The 21844-nt window shown below is 30.0% G+C and overlaps 1 protein-coding gene across 5 annotated transcripts in view; it reads right to left on the reverse strand.

Moving 5' to 3' along the window:
* HDAC4 (histone deacetylase 4) overlaps nt 1–21844 on the reverse strand; it is a 193706-nt gene that overhangs the window by 135476 nt on the left and 36386 nt on the right. For 2 of the 5 annotated variants that reach the window (XM_087150219.1, XM_087150217.1), the window contains exon 3: nt 489–601. The exons of the other annotated variants lie outside the window; for them this stretch is intronic. The gene's annotated coding sequence lies outside the window, so the exon portion shown is untranslated. The remainder of the gene's footprint in view (nt 1–488; nt 602–21844) is intronic. 5 annotated transcript variants of the gene reach the window in all.

A 21844-nucleotide genomic window follows, 5' to 3' on the forward strand; every position in this document is an offset into this window, starting at 1 on the left:
TCTTTTTTTGTTTTTAAGTTTGTTTTTAAGTTAAGTTTTTTTGTTTTACTGTTGAGTTTTAACATTGAATGATTCCACGTCAGAGTACTATAATTTTATAGAAATTACAATTACCCGCATTATTTTAGGGTTATGAATAAAATTATTTTTAAATATATTTAAATTTGATTCAGAATAATTAAGAAACTGAAAAATATTTTAAAAAAAAGTTGTTTGAAAAATGCTTTAATTATTCTCTTGCAGATCAAAATCGTGAAAGCTCCCCGATTCAATTTAATATTTAGTCTAGAAAGCAAAGCTTAAAAATTGTACTTGGCGTTAAAATAATTAATTGTGAAACCAATTATATTATTTCGATATCATTTCTATCAAAAGATAAATAAAAAATATTGTGTTAGCCATCATTAAATCTTTTACGGCAATCGCATGGTTGAGATTTTCTGGAAACGAAAAAAGATGTTTGAAAAAAAGTCAGGTATTTCTTTTACGTTATATTTTTCGAGCTTTGAGTTCACTTTTGACGTCATTCCATTCTTCATTCTATTCTTTAGGAATAATTGACGTCACAAATCTACGATTTCATTCACTGTGAAAAGAGCTCCTAAAAATAGAAGACAACACCATTACACAAAAGGCATGTTTATTTCCCCCTTTTACACACAAGTGTGTATCTTTGACAATTAAATAAATTAACCTCAATTTATTATTGTTATTTTAATGACTTCAGTTCAAACAGGAGCTTTTTGAAACGTTACAAATAAAACGGTTGATTAAGAATAAACACAGTTTATCTGTGATATCTGTTTATCTGTTTTTCTAAATTAAATGTAATCCGAAAGACAAATATTAACTTGTTTATGATTTATTGTAAAATCATATTTAATCAATTGGTTCAAAGTATGTTGTTACTATAAAAGAATTACGAGCCGCCCAAGATTTTTATTACTATAATGCAATGTTTAGTTGAAATTCAAGAAAAAACCCTTTTTACTCAAAGATTATTTTTATTTGGTAAAATTTTTTTTGCTTGCTGCGTTTTAGGATTTAAATAAAAAACAGTTAACCTTTTTTTAAAGCTATTTATAACAATTGGAGCTTCTTAAATTTTAAAAATAAACAAAAGATTTAGAATTATCTCAGTTAAAAAAGTCGTAAAATTGCAGTTTGTGCCTATGGCAGTGTAGACTTCTATAAATTAAATTACTTTTTTTACAGGATTTCTTAGTAAATCATTCAAAAACAATATAATTTTTTCTTCTAGATTTTCAATTAAAAAAGATTAAGCTTTACAATCTACAGTTGTATTGATATTATCAAGACTTTTTTACGCTACTGTTTTTATACAGGGTGTTCCGTAATGACCGCTCTTTATTTATATGCGCATTTATTCACCAATAAATATTGAAATGAAACAGAATAATAATGTTTTTATACTCTGGTTAATCATTATTGAAATCAGTAAGGTAATTTTTAGTTAAAGGCTAATGTAAAGCAGTGCCACTGATAAAATAAACTGCGAAACTCTTAGCGAGGTGACTTAGATTTGAATCCCAGCTATGGCTAAACGATGCGAATTCTGCTCCCGGCTCGCACCGACCACTCACCCACAATGCTGACCTAGAATATCTCTAGTGAGAGACGGCTCATGAGTTAGAATCCCCTTATTGTCAAGCAAACAATGGAAGGTTTTCGTGGTTTTCCACTCCATGAAAATGTGGATTAATAATATGAAAGAGAGGATAGTTTGTCCCACTGTTTAGTCCAGGAGTTCTCTTGTCATTTGGGTAGGGTTCTCAATTATTAGAACTCGGAGTTGAACCTTTAAAGCCGTAAGCATAAAAATGGGTCAGTTTATCAACTACAGTCATAAAACAGAAAAATCATAGTTTGAAAAAAAATTTCCCGAATAAAAGGGCAATTTTGCGATCTCTAATTTGTCCAGTTTACTATAAAAATATATATTGTGAGTGGTCATTTGATAATATCCTGCAGTCTATTTTAGCACAGTATTTAACTATATCTCATATCAGTTTTTTTAGGTTAATTATTAAATAAGTTAGCACATTAGTTTACTAATATTAAGATACATAATTGACTTAAAATTCTGACAATGTTTTAAATCAATTGATCATAACTACTCTAAAATACAGAAGCATCTCGCAATAAGGAATATTCTTATCTAAGTAGCTTTTACATTTAAATTAAAGGTGTTCCTCATTCAGCGAGAACATAAAAAAAAATGTCGCTTAAAAAAAATCATATTTAAAGAAATTATAAGTAAATGTCATACAAATAAGTGAAATTGTCTTAGATATTTATTTGACGTTGATTAAAAATAAAAATTTTGATTTAACAATTTTTTTAATCCGAAATTTATAAAATGGACAATAGCGTTAGGTTACTAGACTTAAAATAGCGTGTAACTTTTTTAAGAAGCATTAAATTTGAATTACACAAAATCTAAAAAAATGCATACAGCTTATTAAGTGAAACCTGAAAACATTTGGACACTATGTCATTCATTTGACATTCATAAAAAATATTACGCAGTTGTTTTATGTAATTAATAATTGATTTGTTGATTATCCGTCCTTAAGAATATTTCAATAGGTGCTAATTATCATAAATCTTCAGATAATATATTATTAATTAATATGTATACAGTGTACCCATTAATGTAAAAAAATTGAATAAATGAAGTATAGATGAAAATCGATAGTCAAAAGAAAAATGAAATATTATATTCCTAATGGTAAATTTATTCATATTAGTATAATCATAATATCATAAATAATAAGTCTTTCTGTTACATAATGAATCCTTGTGATTTTTTCCTTATGACTTCAAAGCAGAATTAATTATGACTGAATTGACGACCATAATTATTCACAGTTCTATATTGTTTATAATATTTAAGCCAGTCACTAAAAATTAACTCATTATCTACAAATAAACATAAAAAACTGTTTTTATTAAATCTGCAGTATATCTCCAAAGTGATATAAAATATTCATCTAATAAAATTAGTAAGTTTTATTAAAATATGCAAAAAAGGTAAATACAAAATATGTAGATTAAATTGTTTCGAATTATGACGAGTTCTTTAAGTTATTTTATAATAGTATGATTCAATTATATTTCATGTTTTACACCTATTAACCAGTCTCGGTAAATAATAAATAATATAAGGTCACCGACCATATGTGAGTTTATATATATATATATATATATATATATATATATATATATATATATATATATATATATATATATATATATATATATATATATATATATATATATATATATATATATATATGTAATATTTTTTAAAGTTAACATTTGAAAATCATGGTTATTTTTAAAAACGGCCCTTATTTGCATGCACTGTGAGAGATTCCGGATCAAATTACGATATAAAATACCGGCACTTTGGGTGTATGATCCATAAAATCAATTTTTACGTAAAATATTACACAGTAATTTTCACAGTAATATTTATTTCATTAGAGTCATTCAGTGATTTTACGGAAATTAATACTGAAAAAATTACGGTTTATCAGATTTCTTGTTCCGTAACATGTTCCGGTATAAATGGATTTTACGGTAAAAAGCATCCTGAGTGCCGGTACTTTTCACCATAATTTGAACCGAAATGTTCTTCAGTTTGAGTCATTTCTGAAAATAAGAGAGAAAAAAATTGTGGTAAAATTACCGTACTTTATGATAATGATATTTCTGGTAAAAAAAACAACATAACTGGTATTTAAACAATTTATTTGATAGTTTTTCTGAACAGAAAAACCACGGCGGTACCACTTGTGGTAACGGTTTACCGGAAACTCTGGTTTTCAAAGTTATAGTTCATAGTATTATACGTGTAGTTAAAAGTAAGGAAAATTTAACCGAATAAATAATTTTTATGCCATATTTTAAGGTTTCATAATAAAATTACTTAATTTTACCTCATTTACCAAATTTTATGCATGTTGTAAAATGATATTTTATTGTTATTCTTGTGAAGTAATTGTTCTTTTATGTGTTCTAGTTGAAATTCTGACTCTTTGAAAACTGCTGCCATCTGCTAGCAATGCATCAGACTTATTGGAAAAGTATCCAGTATTTTCGAATCATTCTAATAAATTTAAGCATCCCGCAATGAGCCTACTTACCAAAATGCACCACCCATTTCTCAATCAGGTTATTCAAGTCCACAATAATGAAAGATCATTCAAATGAAGATAAGTGAAGTAAAAGCTTATTAAAGTCAATTCAAACAGTTAGATGTAAAGCTTGCTCCTTCTCTTTAAACACTGAGAAGGTACTATCTCTATTAAGTGCCGTCAAAACTACCAGAATATCTCAAACTTTACCGTATTTCTGGCGCAATAAAAACACCAAAAAACCTCGGTAGCTTTCACCGAAACGCTTTGGTAATGATTTTGGTATTGTTGCGTATCTCCGTTGCTCAGCAACGGAGATATGCAAATAATGTAATATGTAAATCTGTCACTGAGAGAATCTAATATTAGAATCGAGTTTGTGAAGTGATCTTGTCTGGAACGCTCCACGCAATCTAGTATATGGTCAGGGTTGGCCTGATGGTCAGCACACTTCACACAGGTTGGCAAAACCTTTTTTCGACAAATGTCCATTGATAAGTCTGGCGATCGCCGTCTGGTCCCGCCTACAAGACTTGAAAGTGCACCCCCAGAGGGCACTTTCTGTGTTGCCATTGGTGAACAGGTGGATGGTCCAAGAGGCATTTTCAGCTTTTTTAGCCATCAGTGACACATCATGGATGGAGTAAAGGGGGCAGCTACTGTTATCAAAAAGAAATGACTGGAGAGCCAAAAGGTAGATGTCTGACTTGGTTCCATTGCCTCAGGCATTAGCTGGGCAATAAATTTGTTAAAATTAACAATAAAATATTGTTCTGTAATCTGTGATAAAATTTTGTAATTGTGGGTAAAATTTGGTAATTTGATCATGATACCTTAGAGCACCAAGAAATATTAAATTATTTCCATTTTATTTATTGCGGTGCATTTTTCTCGGGTAGGTGCGACTTTATATGAACGAGAGGTTAACTGGTTGGGAGCTGAGAGACGTGAGAGAGAAATGTCATACAATACGGTAATTTTAACAGAATTGTTTTTTTTTCCGTGTAGAAAGTGCTGATAGAGGAAAAGGCTCATAGATTCAATATACCTATATTTAATCCAAATTGATTGATTAATTCTTAGCATATATTTAATTAGCCTAAAGAGAAATAGGAAATATTGAAAAGAAAACTTTAATAAATATTGAAATAAGCCTAGAAATATCAGACTGAAGAGAAAATAGTGGAAACATTTTTAGTTAGCCTGGCTAATAAGACTTCGACATTTCGAAAGAGTTGAATTTACTAATTAGCCTATGACATAAAAAAAATATTACTAAGGATTTTTTCACTCATAGAACGCTTACAAACTTGTTTTGTGCCACTGTATACGTTTATTAATAGAAATAACGTTTTCTCAAACAAAAATAATGTGTGCATTTTTTATGTTATGACTAATAGTTCTTACCTAACCTTTGACCGGAATAGCCTGGTTTGCGAATTTGAGAGAACGGGAGTTTGAATCCAGCCGATCGAAGACTCCCCCTGTATTAAATAGTGACTGGTACACGTTAAATCTGTCAGGTCACAAAGCCCGTCATGTTCCTATAACAAATTTATACCTCTGGGGGTACTGAATTGGCGATTGATCGTTCTCTGGTTCAGGTCAAAATTACGATCTGTGGATGAATGGGTCCGCCCTATAAACGGGTGTGATGTATGGTTGTGGCAGAAGTCGAATTCTTGCCCATAGATGGCTCCACTGGAAAGCATTTATAATCGCACCCCCTCTGCCTTAATGGCCGACAACAACAACAACAACCTAAGTTTTGGTTTTCACCACTATCGTTAGAGTATGGGCCGGGATAGTCTGGTTGGTAGGGCACTGGGCCCATATCCAAGAGGGCGTGGGTTCGATCCCGTCTGCCGCAGACTCCCCGTGTAGTAACTGGTGACTGATTCACGTTAAATCTGTCGAGTCACAGTCTATCGAGTCCTCCATGTTCCCATAACAAATCATACCTCTGGGGATACTGATCCAGGAGTGTCCTCGTCTTCTGGATTGGTTCAAAATTACAAGGCTACGGGGTTGAACATTAGTAGTCGTAAGCCCAAAATTGGGTCGGCTGTTCGATGACGGTTATATTATCGTTAGAGTATCATTAAGAGAACGATATACAACGGGATAATTTCTCGTGGCAAATTTTCTGTTTCACCTCCATTGGAATTTTAAAATACAGAAATATGAGTTCAAATAAACCTAGAATTAATCATGAAGTTTCAAATACTGAAATTTTTCTTCAAAACAACAAAATGCAAAAAAATTACGGTGGGGTTATTTCCCCATTGCGTTATCCTAACTAATCCTGCCATAATTTGCTTTTTTTTATTCAGAGTTTGAAACCTCATGGTTTACTCTAGATTTGTTGGAACCCACTTCTTATTTTATACTTTAAATTGTATGTAAATAAAGTTTTAATGAAGATGAAGGAGAATTTATCTTGAAGGTTTTTCTCGTTGTGTTCTCTTAAACGGCGCAGTACTGTGAATAGGTTCAATGAATCCATTCACCTTAGAGATATTTTACATTATGCAACGTGGACAGTTTTTTTTTCTTTTTTTCCAAGGCAGAATAAATTAATACAAAATAATGTTACAACTACTTCATAATTAAGTTTTATCTTGAAGAAACAGAAAATATAATTCCACTGTGAGTTATTAGCAATAAATTGCTCCTTATTTGTAGATACAGTCACAAAATTTTAATTTTTTTTTAAATTGTTAACAAACATAAAAAATACCACTTTATTTAAACATTGTCCCTTTTCAGAATAGTCCTTTTTACATGATCGAAAACTTAAATTACAACCATTGCAATAAGATCCCTTGGAACCATTTTAAGAATTTGGAAATTTAAAAAACAAAACCATTTGTTTAAAAAAATTGCAATTAAAGTTTCAAAATTTCAAAAAAAATGTTTCTTCATCACTTAGACTATGAGGGAAAAAAATAGTCAGTCGTGGCAATCCTGAAAAAAATTTATCATACTCAGTAACGAATTCTTGCCAAAATAAGGTAAAAAGTACCTCATTACTTTTTACCCTAAATTTTTTTTTATCAGAACATGTTACGGAACAAAAAATCTGATATACCGTCATTTTTATAGTAATAATTACCGTAAAATCGCTGCATCACTGTAATTAAATAAATATTACTGTAAAAAGAGTGGTATAATATTTTACTAAAAACTGAATTTTACGTTAAAATGGATTTTACGGATGATGCACACAAAGTGCCGGTACTTTATACTATATATAATTTAATCCGGAATTACTTATAGTGAATTCAAAAGTTTATTTTGAAATAAGCATGTTTTAGGTTTCGATAATGTGTTTGACAAAGTTTATTTCCAGGCTTTGCAACAAACTCAAAAATCATAACATTTATTCAGAAAAAATGAGGTTTTGGAAGCTGTATGGATTGGATAAATAAATAAATAATACATTTGAAAAGTTTCAAACTTGTTCCATTCATGAGTTAGCATTTTCAGTAGCATTTTAATAACAGATTAAGACTGGAAAACAGCTTTACTGTAACAACTAGTCTGTGCTTTAAAACATTACAAATAGACCTAAAACACATTAACTCTCTGTTTCTGTTTCTTGGTGCGCATACTAACATTAAAAATAGCTCTACAATTTTTAGAATTGTCACTCAATCAAGTTTAAAGCCATGACGTAAATTCTGAACATATTTTAAGCTACATTTCATTCACGCGTTTTTCCCTAGAGTCTTTTTTTTTTCTTTCTTTTTTTTCTTCCCTCGATTGACGAATTCTTGCTCGAGGAGAACGAATTGCATAACTGCGTAATCCTAAAGGGGTTTGGAAAGCTAAGCTAAGATCGACGCCAAAAGCACTCTTTATACTCCCCAACCAGGTAATTTTCAAGGTTTTATTTAAATGCAAATTTAAGCCACGAGTCTTCGTTATCGATAAACGTGGGAAGAAAAATGAAAATCGAAAAATGCAAAGTATTTTTAGATCTTCAGTTTTAAATGTGGAAATCACCTGCTGCCCTTGAGGGGTTCTCCGGTTTTACAAAGAAGGAAAGATGGCATATCGCACTGCTAATCAAGATAAGTTAAGAATTAGCTTAATTTCCTGCTGATGCCAAAGAATCTTAAAAATACGTTACATCATCCCTATCATAAGTTCGTCTTATTCTGAGCTTCTATCAGCTGCTAATATCCCGAGGATTTGGGAACTTGTTGAAAAAAAAAAGGGGGGGAATAATAGTGTGAATAGGAAAGAAATATCTTTTATGGAAACCTCGGGACATGTTTCTTGAGTATGGTGGATATCGTATTTCTTGGCTTACCTTCTAGATATCATTATGGGGAACTGCAACCAGAATCTGAGATCTAATATATCGGACAAAATTTGGCATTATTTTTTCACTTTCACTTGTAAGATTACTTGTATGCCTATTAAAAGAGATTATTTAGGTAAAAATAGAAAAGAATTTTTATCCTCGTTGGTCAGAGATTTAAATTATGTTGGAGAACAAAAATTTTGTTGCATTTATGCAAATACTTGATTTCGCTGAAATTAGTTTTGCTCTGAAAGCTAAGGATTTTTCTGGAGTGACATTTTTAGTCCATTTTTCGTCAAAAAATACAAGCTTGTAAACGTTATATGTGACCAAGGATAGCATAAATGCTGAGACAAACGTATAATGAGTTAGAGCACATCATAAAGATTAAAACTGAATAAGAACCAATGCCCGATAATGTCATCTGCCTTAACCTGACTGGCAAAGTATGAAGCGATTAAACATTTCACTCATTGTCTAGGTATTCTATAGAATGCCAGATGACAAACCGGCAAATTATGAATTGCATCAGTATAAATTACCAAGTTATCACAGATGGTCGCAGTTTCCTACATAGAGCCGACAATTTTAATGCTATCAACAACTTACCATGGCAGTTAAAAGGTAACATGATCGTTTACGAAGCTAGGTGTTTGGCAATATTTGGGTGATGCTTATTCCTTCTATGCCTTAACCTGACTGGCAAAATATGAAACGATTAAACATTTCACTCATTGCCTAGGTATTCTATAGAATGCCAGATGACAAACCGGCAAATTATGAATTGCATCAGTATAAATTACCAAGTTATCACAGATGGTCGCAGTTTCCTACATAAAGCCGGCAATTTTAATGCTATCAACAACTTACCATGACAGTTAAAAGGTAACATGATCGTTTACGAAGCTAGGTGTTTGGCAATATTTGGGGTGATGCTTATTCCTTCTATGCCTTAACCTGACTGGCAAAGTATGAAGCGATTAAGCATTTCACTCATTGCCTAGGTATTCTATAGAATGCCAGATGACAAACCGGCAAATTATGAATTGCATCAGTATAAATTACCAAGTTATCACAGATGGTCGCAGTTTCCTACATAGAGCCGGCAATTTTAATGCTATCAACAATTTACCATGGCAGTTAAAAGGTAACATGATCGTTTACGAAGCTAGGTGTTTGGCAATATTTGGGTGATGCTTATTCCTTCTTTGCCTTATCCTGACTGGCAAAGTATGAAACGATTAAACATTTCACTCACTGCCTAGGTATTCTATTGAATATCAGATTGCAAATGAGTAAAATATGAATTGCATCAATACAAATTACAAGGTTTTATATGGATGGTCTTAATTTCCCACATTGCTGGCAACTTTAATGCTATCAACAATTTACCATGGCAGTTGAAAGGCAGCATGCTTGCTAAAGGGGACATAATATGAATGGGTAGTGCTTGGCCGTGTTTGGGTAAAGTTTATTCCTTCTATACTTTATAATTGGCCGCTTTAATGGCAGTCTTTTTTTTTATCTAACATTTATAGTTTTGAGGAATTAAAGTCTTCTTAGAATTCTCTTTCTTTATCATTTTTCATCAATATCTGCCAAAAGAGCAATTGTCATTTTGGAGAATTCTTTAATATTTTTTATATTGCCTAGGTTAAGTAAATGTTAATTCGGAAATATCATACTTCACCTAAAAGTGCATTTTATAAAATGCCGAGGCATTTTTGCCGTTAGAATAATTCGGACAGTTCGTGCAATTGCTTGAATAGTTATTTTTTTATATAATTAATATTTTTTTATATAATTTGAATAGTTATTTTTTTTATAGAAACTTATTTTTTTATATAATTAGAAACCTAAAAGGAGATAAAAGGAGGTTTTTCATGCTTCCGAATTTTTATTTTGTTGTGATTCAAACGTGTACTGGACAAAAATGACATTACTTTATTCCTTTTTTATAGTACATGATACAGTATAATAAAATAAATTTTGTCCGAAAACAAAAGCCTGCTTTTTGGAACAGCAAACATATAAATCAAGATTTAAACCAAAGAGCATTTTGCATAAATGCTGAATAAACAAATCTCGTTATTTTTGGAAGCAATAAATCACTTCAGTATGCCTCAATAAAATTATTATGAAATATTTTGTAATATTTTATTACTGTGGTGCTATTTTAGGACACAAACTCATCACCAAATCACTGGTTGGAAATTAATGAGGGACGACAAAATGCATGATAAATTGTAAACCATTGGCGAAATTTAGTTTAAAACTTAGAGGTTAGAGGTTAGTTAAAACTTAGAGGACGCACCAATGTAAGTATTGCATCAAAAAATTAAACTTAATAAAAGCATTAAAGCATAATTATTATTTTCGTGCTTTAATATAGGTTTTTAATTCAGTAATATTACAATATATCTTAAAGTCAGAACCACAGAACTTGATACAAACTCTCAAAAAGGTACAGCTAAATTATATACCTTTGATTGGTTCCGATAAAACCAAAAAAAAGAGATAAATATATAAATTAATAAACTAGCCATTAGGAAGAATCATTAAGTTCTGGCTAAGGTGGACGCTCTGGATTGAGAAGGATTCAAACTGCAACAAAAACACTGCTTAATTCGAATTAAAGAATTATTACATTAGAAATTATACAGAATACAATAGAACAGCTCAAAACTAAGATATAAGAAGAATAAGCCACAACTTGATAAGGGAAACTCTTCTGTCTTTTAAAACTATTAAATCAGGTAGATGATTAAATTAATAGCCAAAAAATTGATTTTATATTACATCTGACTGCTGAACTATTTTTCATTCACTTCATTATTTTAATTGTACGCCTGAAAGTGACGTCACTCTTAGGTAAATCGTGGCATTGTGCTTGTACCACGATTCAACAGCCAATTAGATTCCACTCGTGTGACGTAGCTTGCAGGTATCCAGTTAAATCTGATTCGAAAATTGATTCAGCGGTATAATAAACTAAACATATAATAACTCTAACATTATCACGCCATACAAACTACGTGATTAAGCATTTCAGCGGTATTCTTCTTCTCAAATTGCAAGTATCTAATTGGGAACTTGCACTTCAAGAAGAAGAAGATCATGGATACCCACCTATGTGACCTATGACGTCAGTGCCAGCTGATCTTTTATAAGCGAAATGGCTTGTAAAAGTTGAGCTAAGTTTCTTCATATACGTTAGAATGTTTATTAACTTGAAGTTAACTTAAGACAGTGGCGTATCGCACATCGAATTTTTTAAAATATAATTTTTTTCTCGTATACGTCTTTTATTTAACTTAGATTTTTGTATCTTACTGTAACCGTGATATATTTTCCTTTTGTGTACCTGACAATTTCGAAGCATAATTAGTTTGTTTATGTTCTACTTGGTTCCAAGTCGGTCTTAGTACGAAAGTAAAAAAATATATACAGTGAAAGAGTCGAAATCTTTGTGAAAGAATCTTGGCGAAAGAATATAGAACGTGACACTTAAGAGGATTGATACTTGACGGTGTTGACTTGCTCGAAATAGAATGGTAAGAGCAATTGCTAACATAAACAAATGCAACGTTTACAACCAATCAGGATCAAGGTACCCAAGCTACGTCACCGTCGATTCCGAAACCGGTAAGGTTTGACACACACGCGTGATATCGCTTACAGAAGTTGAATTAAATTTGATTTAAATCACTTTTTTGGACTTAATTACGTATTCATCTTTACGATTTATAAGTACTCAATTATAAAATATAATGAAAAAGTAGGAAACTGTGGTTAACATGAGTATAATTATTATTTAGCACTAACTGTATAATAGCTCTTTTTACGGGTTAAAAAAAGTAAATAATTGATCAAAGCTACGTAATCACGCTCAAAACTGAAAGACGTATGTTCTCACTATAAATTAATCCGAAACATATCCTGTTTTAATTTGTTATTATTTATTGCTTTTTATTATTATTTAATCGAATTTTTTGGTTACTTGATGAGACTTTAATAGAAACACTTTCCTCACACATAGTTAACTTAAATTCTCATTAATTTCATCGCAATCAGTAAATTATTCCTTCGCTTATTAGCATAAAAAATTTATATTTTTTGCATTATAACTGCAGGAAAAATGTAGTTTCAAGAATGCAGTGATTTGGCCGATTCCAATGCAGAATTTTTGAAATTAATACATCTGCCTATACAGTGGTGCAAACTGCAATAATTTTGTAGTGTTTCGATCTTAAAAATTCTGTCTCAGAATCGGCTAAATCACCAGTCTTCTGACCGATTTTTTCTTTAAAGTTTCTACAGTTTATTTTTAGCTGGGGTATAAGCAAATTGACGAAATTTTTAACACTTGTATAATAGACATTGTATAGCTGGTTACTTCTATTCTTCAATTTGAATTTTTCAACTTATTGCAGCGCAATTATTTTATTAAATAGCAATAAAATAAAAATTAATATTATTTTCTTGAAATCTTATATTATTTCATGTTAAACTTTTTTACATTTTCTATGTTTGTTTTTGTATTTGCTCCTTATATATGTATAATATTAAAATGCTACAAATCAAATTGCATATATAATCAATATCTATCTCAAATATATCGATTTCAATTAAAAAATAAATTTTCAACACAGTAATTTGATTTTATTGCTTAATTCACGCAGTGCAAAGTTTTTGTTACACGTTGTTGTACTGTTAAAAACTATTGTTACACGGAAAAAAATTACCAGATTTCTCCACATTCACCAAATTTTATCCCATATTATAAAACCATATTTTAGTGCTAATTTAACCAAAATCATAACCAAAGCGCTTCGGTAAAAATTACCGAACTTTTTATTGTTCCCATAGAGCCAGAAACACAATAAATTTTACCATATTATGGTATTTTTGACAGTACTTTTTTTTCTCAATGTAGACATCATAGACACTATGTCAAATACAGATAAAATCTTGCGTCAGTTCTTCCAAGAATGTTTTTCTCATACTAAGATTTAGAAACACAGTAAATATCATAGTGATTCGCTGGTATTTTATCTACAATAAAATGACTTCTGCGACTTCGCCTTTAGTGTATTAGAAAGCACTGATTCAGATTAAGTTAGGAAGATAAGAAAAAAAAACTTAATATATTTGTATCGAAATTTCGTCTTAAGATATTTTAGTAAAGGTCTTAGAGAACATGATAGCACAAGCGAAAATTTTAATAACATATAGTCTAAATTTCAGTTATAAATTCAGTTATATTTTTCTTTTATTAAAAAAAGATGCAAAAATTTAGGATATCCAAAGCGTTGTTCGCAAAGCAACGTCAGTTTATTTTTATGACTAATATTTTTAGTTTAGAAAATAATGTATATGAATTTTTTTGTCTGTTTTGCCTTAGGTGAGGACAATTAAATTATTGAAAAATTGGCATTACTTCAAAGTTACCGCAGTTTACAAACTGCCATAATTTCGTAGCTCTTCAATCTGAAAATGCCTGCATCGGAGCTAAGCAAATCACCACCGTCTTCCAATTGCATTTTGCTTTTTTTTTTGTTTTTTTTTTTTTTGCATTTTCTGCATTTGTTTAGCTGAGATACGCATACGCTTTAAATTACTTCTTGAAAAGGATTCTAAAAATGTGTTCTAAAGATTATATTTGCAAAAACCCTGTATATATAGAGCAAATCATAAACAGATATCACTAGAACTAAGTTAGGGACTTGAACCTGCCCGAGTCTGAAACACTCATATTTTTTGGCCCAAACAAAAGAGAAAAGCAAAGCATTTTTTTAAAGTCTGAAACAAATTACATGAAAGATGGTTAAACATGCAATAGAATTCTGACTGTCTCCATTATGGAAATAACACATTCATTTATTTATTTATTGTCATAATCAAAATCAAGGACCGGAGGCAAAATTATCCAAAAATAGCTCACGCAACCATCTTCATATAGTAAAAATGTGAGAAATTTGTGTTGGAAAAAAAAAAAGAAAGGATATTTTTTCCTAAGCCTGGGTTGTTTGTCTCGTGTAGTCAGCGCATGAGACGATTTAAAGCAGAAGTTTATGGATAGTGTAATTTTTAGAACCAGTTCGCCGCGTGTGGGAGGCCCAAAATATCTTCAACTACCTCTTTCTCACCACACGTTCATATAACCCAGTCGGCAGTTTGACTTTTCACTGTTGTGATTTTTAGAGAGACGGTGTCAACGTCAACATCCACTTCATAAAAAGGATAAATAATAGTAATCTGTATCAGTTTGCTTTAAGAAAATATTATAATGATAATATTATCTTAAACAGAACAGTTTAAATTAACTAAGCAAAAATGGAACAATGCTCTCATTTCATATGAGTTATTATTTTCATACGAGTTTCTAGTTGTGCACATGAAAATTATGCAAAGCTGGCACTTCAAAATGTTAATATTATTATGTATCTATAACCCACTTCTACAAAAAACAAAAAATTGTGAACGATAATGTTGAGCTAAACTAGTTTTAGTCATAATTTTTTTCTTAAACAAAGTGGGCTAAAAAGAGTAGGGGAGAGTGGGGTCAATTGTAACAGGGTACGATTGTAACAGAGCAAAAATTTCGAGTGTCGGGTTCTAGATTTGGTTCCTAGGTGGCGCACAAGGTGTATTTAATAAATCTACATGTACATGCTGGCAACCATTTTTATGTACTTTTGAAAGAGTTACATCACAAAAGATATTTTCATGCTACGTAAGTACTTTTTTTGGTATTAGAATATTATATTGTAACAAAGTAATTTTGTTTAAACAAATAAAAATTATTAACCAAATATGTAAGTGGACACCTTAATTAACATTTCAAAAAAAAGATTAGTTTCGTTAATTAACAAGCATTGTTTTTAACAAATGAAGCTGGAATGGCGTCTTGGGGACGATTGTAACAATAAGTAAAGGGACGATTGTAACAGCTGAAAATAAATAATCTTATGTTTACAAACCATTACTTAACTCTTTAGGAACTGCTAATAGTTTCCTATATCATTTATATTATGCTGCATGTGCATTATTTTATTTGTCACCTTTCACAACATAAATTAAAATTTTTAACCCCTTATAGTTAAAAGTTTAACCCTTTAGATCTCTGCTCATTATTATTTTTACTCCTAAAATATCACTACTATTTTGATCAATAAGAAAATATGTTACAACTATGATAATATGTATAATTAACTATGTTTTAGTTGAATTTATGAACTGTTACAATTGACCCCGTAAGAGGAGACAATTGTAACAAGTGCACGACTGTCAAAAATTGTTAATAACTAATATAATAAAATTTAAAATAAGGTATTTTTTTTTTCTAGTAGAGGATAGTCTACTTTACTCGTCTGCCAATTAATACTAATAATATATTGGATTTTTTGTTAGTTAAAAATAGTTAAGTAAAAAATGTTACAATTAACCCCACTCTCCCCTACTATTGGACTAAGATTATTAATTAACTAGGCTTCACTATAAAATTTCCATTTTAGGGTATCATTAATCAAAGGCAATCCAGGCGCGCAAGAGAGTGTGGCCACCTTGTTATCCAGATTTCTTTCGCATTGATTTTTCCCTTTAAGGTTGTATGAAAACTACAGTGTACGGAAACCTGATGGAATCGGGCATAGAGTTGGAAGAATGAATCTTTTTTTAGCGCTAAGTAATTGCTGATACACCAGCTGATACATTATTATGGCGAGGTATGTATTACAATTCTAAGTCGCAACTTCGAACACATACATTAAAACTTACTTTTAAACAAAAATGCTGTGTAAACTCACCTTTGTAATAAAAAGTATGATTATTTGTAACCTGTCTCGAATCTTTCAGTATCCCACATAGAAGAAACTTAGAGCGACAATATATTTCATTGTGAATCATGTTTTTATGATATTCCTGACCTTAGTGTAGATTTTTGAAAAACAGTTCTGTATAATCTTGTATAAAGACCATCAATATTCAAAATAGTGTGAATTTGTAGAGTATTCTAATATGTAAAAATCTGAATACGAAGAAAAAAAAATAGGTTTACAAGTAATTTAATTACGTTTGCAGCAAAGCTATGTCTCATAATTCTAATATTTTTTTTCAAAAATCAACCTGTTTTTAGAGTGAATATAGAATAAATATATTTTTAGGGTGAATATATATAAATTAGAGTGAATATTTTGTGCGTGATTTTAAAGCATTGACAACATTTAAACATTGAAAAACCACATTTGCAAGATTTGAAATATTGTAAAACAAAATTTTCCATCGTAAAAGGATAGAAGTTGTTGTTGATTTTATTGATATTATATCGATATCGTCAATCTTAATCAAATTTTTCTTTTATTTTTAAAACTGATTTTTCATGATAACGCTTATATGGTTCATCCTACGCCTTTAAAAAGTTTAATAAGTGTTGAATCATAACAGCAGTCAATTTAAACCTGATTACGTGAAACTATTATTAACCTTGAGTGTAAACAGTGTTAAATTTAACGTATTATAAAGGTTGAGGCAAATTTGTACTTTGCTAAATAATTCAATGTACTGGCGTTATAGGTATTTTGATAATTCAATTATACGTTTATGTTTAACAATAGATTTTTCTCAGACTGCAAAATACAAATTCTATATATTTAAATCTAGAAGTAATATTGGCAGTGTATACATTCTAAACTACATTGTAGAACAGATTTCTCTGAAATTGTTCTGCAGTTAAAGCGAGATTCGAGCGTCTATTACAGATTAGTTGACATAAATGTAATTTTCAGCACTAACTTTATAACTTAGTTAGTTATTTTTACTTAAATCCATAATTTATTTATTTATTTTTTCGAAATAATTAAGCTCAACTGCTGCGTCATACCTCTTCCCACTATTATTGAAGTAAAATATTTTGTGCAAAACTGTGTTAAATTATCCAAAACACTTTTGTTCATAGCTAGATATTTTTTTACTTGGTTTTATGCAAGGTATAGCCAAAACATGGCTCTTGTGCCAAAAATTCTTATCAATCAATTAATCAATCATAGCTAGATTTTGCTAATTTTTCTTTTAAACAATATTAAAAGAATACGAACAATGGACAACAGAACGAAATTAACAATTAATTCATTTCTGCTAACACTTTCCGTTTTGAACTGTTCAAAACTAGATATAGTAGTGCAGTTTTAAGTGCGAAACTCTGTTAATTTAAGAAAATGACAAAAATAAGTTAACTAAAAGTAAAAATGTATAGAATCTCATCTTGAAACATATTTTAAGAAAGAAAGAACTCTATTATGAAATTTTTCAAAATATTATGAATTTTATGTATAAAATTTTATAAATATCAATTGGTCAATTACGATATATTTTAATACATTATACACATATTTTATAAATATAATCTTACGACAATTAATCGCGGAATTTCATTTCCTACTGACCTGACCTAATATTTATCAAATTGTATCAGTAAATATTATAGTTAAATAGTTTTTTTTACACGCAGTAAGTGCATAATGATTACAATTGAAGTTAGTTCAAACTATTTTCAGAACTATGGATTTTGGGCAATTTAACACACTTTTGGTCAATCTCAGAACGTTAAAATTGTTTTTAAGTCAGTAAATTCCATGTGCCCCTTATTTAAGAATTTCAAAAGCGCAAAGATGTTTCAAATTTGTAAAGATTTTAATTTATTTATTTTTCACTAAAATATTTATTTTTCTTTCCACTGCTATGTCTTTTTTTAAAAGACTTTCCATAAACGAGGTCTCATTTTTTCCCCCAATAGAGTTTAAACCCTCCTGCCCATTGTCACAAAGTGTTACACGTCACAACTCCCTTCCCACCCAATTGTTATAGATCACAAATTATGTTACATAAACATATATTTTCATTTTTTAAACAAAATGCTACGTAATGGAACATGCTTCAAGCTTTATTTTTACACTGTAGCTACGATTTTAATGACATTAGTGTTTTCACTACAGCGCGAGAACGCGAGAATCTCGCATATTTTTTTATATTCTCGCATTAAAAAATGATTACCGCGAGAAATTCGCGCATTCTACAAACCAATTTCAAAATTCGCGAATTTCTCGCATTTTGAAAAAAATTTCTCATTTGCGCCATTTAGAATAAAATCCGTTTCACTTTTCTTCCTGGATCTTTCATTATTTTCAACATCTGCCCCGTTATCTAGCTTCCCTATTTACCAGTATTGTTCAGAACCTTTAAGAACAACAGAATACCATCCTTCCGAAAAACGGAACCTCTTTCAGAACGCATTTCTCTGCAACCACGTGTTTACCGTAGGTAAGGTCATGTAAGACGTTCAAATTTTTTGCTCGTTAATGTAAGATGGACAAATACCTTGTAAAGCCAATATCTTCTACTCCGAAACGGACAAATGAAAATGAAACAAATGTGGGTAGAAACGATCAAAACGAAACAAATACGCATTTGAGCAACCTAATGAGAATAGCTGATGAAAAAGTAGATATAGAACATTTTCCATATGATGATGCAGCAAAAATATTCAATGCTTTAAAAATTAGAAGATGTTAAAAATGCATTATAATTAAAGAAATGATTTTTTTTTCAAGTCTCTTAGTGTTTTTTTTTTTTTTTTTTTTGAAATCTCACTTAACTTTTTGAAATCTCACCCTGTTTTTGAGAAAGGGTGAGAAATTCTCACCCATTTTTCTTCTGAGATGGAAACACTGAAATGGTATATATTAATGTTTTGAATTTGTATGTTTGCAACAGAAAACATAATTAATCTACAAAATTTAGTCAATGCAAACAAAATCATCAGAATAAGGCAGCATTTTGATCAATTTGTTTTTAAACGTAGGATAAAAAACATGTTTAAATAACACTAGAGAAAATTTTTTTCAATGAGATTTTTTAATAGATCTTAGATACTTTCGTATCGCTAATTTCAAATTTCACAATCGATTTCTCTCTCCAAACTACAGTTTTTTTAAATGTCATTTTTAGTCTATATTTTGGGCAAAATGTACAAGTATGGAAACATTATATATAAGTGGGCCCACAAATGTTGCGACTAACTTTTAGGGGAGTTATTTCACGTCATCAGGATTAAAATTTCATAGGAATCCATGCCCAGAAATGTCGCTATACGCCTCTAGGCACGCTTCACTATTACGAACTACTTCTTCGTGTGCTTCAAAACAGGTCATAATAAGGAAAGCGCCCTATTATGACACATAAAATAAAATAAAATAAATGTCACCATATGCCTCTAGGTACGCTTCACTATTACGAACTGTTTCTTCGTGCTCTTCAGAACAGGTTATAATAGGTGAAGCGCCCTATTATGACATATGAAATAAAATGAAATAAAATATAAAATAAAATAGAATAAAATAAAATAGAATATAAAATAAAATAGAATATAAAATAAAGTATAATAACCTTATAATGGGATTATGAGTAAATTCTGGAGTCAAGATTATAAATTTCGATCGGTAAACTGGAAAAATAAACGCCATAGACGTTATTTTCACTTTCTGTCAGATTTTGAAACTGGGCGACTCAGTTTAAAGCAAAATGTTGGAGTTTCAAAATTAGTAAACCTAGACGCATAAATAAGTAGATGAATAAAAAATACTATCCGTTGAACTCAGGCTTTTTACAAAATTTAGTTGAAGGCTTTTCCCTGCATTATTCAATGCAATAATGAATAATTTCGCCAAAAATATTAAGACTTAAGCGATTAGACTTCCAGTTAATTATAGGATAAGCCTTTGGTTGGAATTTTGATATTTTTCCTGCTTTTCCTATTTTAAGCCAGTAAATGAGTAAACAGCTAAGCTTGTATCTAAATGAGTTTGACGAAAAACTATGTTTCTCTTTAACTGTTTCGTCTATCTTAAAACCTCGTTATATAATTTAAGTCAAAATAAAAAGTATGTATACGTAGTCCATAGCATAACTTAAAGAAAGCCTGACTAAATTATTATCCTTTAATTATTATTTTTAGTGTATACAATTTTGCAAGTATTTTTTTTTTTTTTTTTTTTTTTTTTTTTTTTGAAATTTTAAAATTTTTTGCCGAGTTTATGTAAAATGATAAACTTAAAAAAATGCTTAAAATGATTTTTATTCCCTATTTTTAGATGTTAAAGAAAATAAATTAACCATCAGACTAATTTAAAATATGATTTAAAGCTTGTAGCCTGTCAATCATGAAAAATGAATTTTCGGTGTAACTTACGTTATGTTATATGACGCATCATATCATCTAAAACTTTTTTAAAAAAATTCACAATTTTAGATCATTCAAGAGATTGATCTTATTTATTTCAAACATTTTTTTAATTATCTCTATAATAAACTCGAGAAGCAATTTCTAAAGAAAGAAAGATGGATTTTTAAAGCTGGTTAACATTTTCTCGTTTTAATTACTACATATAGTTTTTACACTAAACTGAGGAAAAAGTCTTATGCGTAATATCTCTACGTATATATAAAAACGAAATTCTGTATGAATTTTCGATAATACATCAAGAACAAAAGTACCGATTTGGATCGTTTTTTCTTCTTTTTTTTTCCTTCTTTTTTTTCAAATCGTCAGTGTGCAAATCTTCATGGTGTGATTTGTAAACAATCGCCACTTTCCGGCGTCATGTAGTTCGGGCACAAAATTGAAAATACGGAATTCCATTGTTAAAACCCGTTGCTACAGATTAAACTTACTCTGATATAAATTCAATTTCTTCACCGATTGGAGCGGCGCTTTTTGTTATCGATTGCTAACATTTTTGCAATATTTTCTATCACAGCGAAAAGGATATAATCCCTTGAAATACTGAAAAAAAAGTGTCTTTTTTTATTACTTCAACGTGTGCTGTCATGGACAAAGCATCGTTACAGATTGTTTCAAAAGTTTTAGACAGACAGAAAAACAGACAAAATTTCGAGAAAAATTAGATATATCTAAAGCTTACTTAACTCGTAGTTTAAATCCTGATAAAACGCGTGCTAGAAACAAGTATGTAAGTTAACATAAGCTATAAAAAAATTAAAGAAATACTATATTTTACCATCTCTAGAAAATTTCATTTGCGCTTATACCTTATAGCCTAATCACTCTTTTAAATTCGAGGGATTTAAATTTATAAATTGCTAATACTAAAACTTTTTGTTTCCAATTGATAATAATGCTAATTATTTGTTATCATTATCATGTTTTGGTAACCTTCAAAAGTGCCATTGAGCCAATTAACATTTTTTTTAAATTTAAAACCATAGCATATATTGTACTGAACAACAAATATTATTTTTAATTGCAAATTTTCGTCAAATCTGAAAAATGGCCCAAAACATCCAAGATCTAAAA

The sequence above is a fragment of the Parasteatoda tepidariorum genome, chromosome 8, assembly GCF_982258835.1.
Source record: "Parasteatoda tepidariorum strain Cologne lab strain chromosome 8, Ptep-v5.0, whole genome shotgun sequence".
In the NCBI taxonomy this organism is placed as follows: Eukaryota; Metazoa; Arthropoda; class Arachnida; order Araneae; family Theridiidae; genus Parasteatoda; species Parasteatoda tepidariorum.